The 1,139-nt window shown below is 37.8% G+C and overlaps 1 non-coding gene across 1 annotated transcript; it reads right to left on the bottom strand.

The window, feature by feature from the left end:
• Positions 1 to 643: 643 nt before the first annotated feature.
• On the bottom strand, positions 644 to 747 carry LOC111765679 (U6 spliceosomal RNA). Its single transcript, XR_002797959.1, has one exon. It is a non-coding gene; the product is annotated as a U6 spliceosomal RNA (small nuclear RNA).
• Between the last annotated feature and the right edge of the window lie 392 nt (positions 748 to 1,139).

The raw sequence follows: 1,139 nt of genomic DNA, 5'->3' as shown, positions 1-1,139 counted from the left end.
TATAACATCACACAGTGGTCTCATACATCACCACTCCACCAACTCTTTGCACTGGTGTGAAACATTTGTTACAAACTATGCTAGAGCATTGTCAAAATATTACTACCAACATCTTACATTTGGTGTATTTTCCCCTCAACCCATGCTATTTTTAAAAAAATGTATTTTTGTTACAGATATTGTGAACTTGCAAAACAATTACAGGTGTGTAGATTTCCCATACAACTCCACACCTTGGCGGAACATTTATTACAGATTATGAGATAATATCAGACTACTACCACCAATCATGGTCCATAACATACATTTGGCACACTTTTTCCATACTTCTCCATTATCAACACAGCATAGCTTGGCATTAATGCAAGAATATTATAGTATTGCTGTTAACACAGTCTACAGGTCACACTGAATGTTGTTTTCCCATGTTTCTCCATAGTCCCATCACCCTGAAATAGTGGTGTACATCTGCTCTAGCTCACAGAAGGACTCTCTTGCTTTTGAACCCTTAACCACAATTCTCAACTGCCTCTGGACTCACTGTGTTATTCAGTCCCTAGATTATTCTTTAACTTTCTTTCTATTGATATTTACTTCCCAGACTACCTTTTTCAGTCACAATCCCACTTATAAACCAGTTGTTAAAAATATGGAATGCTTCACAAATTTGCATGTCATCCCTGTGCAGGGGCCATGCTAATCTCTGTATTGTTCCAATATTAGTAAATGTGCTGCCGAAGTGAGCACTCCAGTGTATTTTTAATTTCATTTATTGCACCTTTCATTCCCATAAGAGCTACTATTTTTCTATGTATGCTTTCAAATTCTTCTTTGTGCTCATCCAATGTCTTCTTTTTTATTTTATTTTATTATTATTTATCCCTTACCCCTCCTTGCCCTGCTGTTTTTGCTATCTGTATCTCTTCACTGTGTGATCTTCTGTATCTATTTCTCTTTTTGTCTTCTCTTCTTGTCTTTTTTCTCCAGGGTTCACCAGAATTTGATCCTGGGTACCTCTGATGTGGAGAGAGGTTCTCTATCAATTGTGCCACCTCAGTTCTTGGTCTTAGCTGTGCTTCACCTTGACTCTCCCCATCGTCTCTCTTTTGTCACATCATCATCTTGCTGTGTGACTCACT

This window comes from Dasypus novemcinctus, chromosome 25 (assembly GCF_030445035.2).
Source record: "Dasypus novemcinctus isolate mDasNov1 chromosome 25, mDasNov1.1.hap2, whole genome shotgun sequence".
Lineage (NCBI taxonomy): Eukaryota > Metazoa > Chordata > Mammalia > Cingulata > Dasypodidae > Dasypus > Dasypus novemcinctus.
This window is presented reverse-complemented; position numbering and strand designations above follow the sequence as displayed.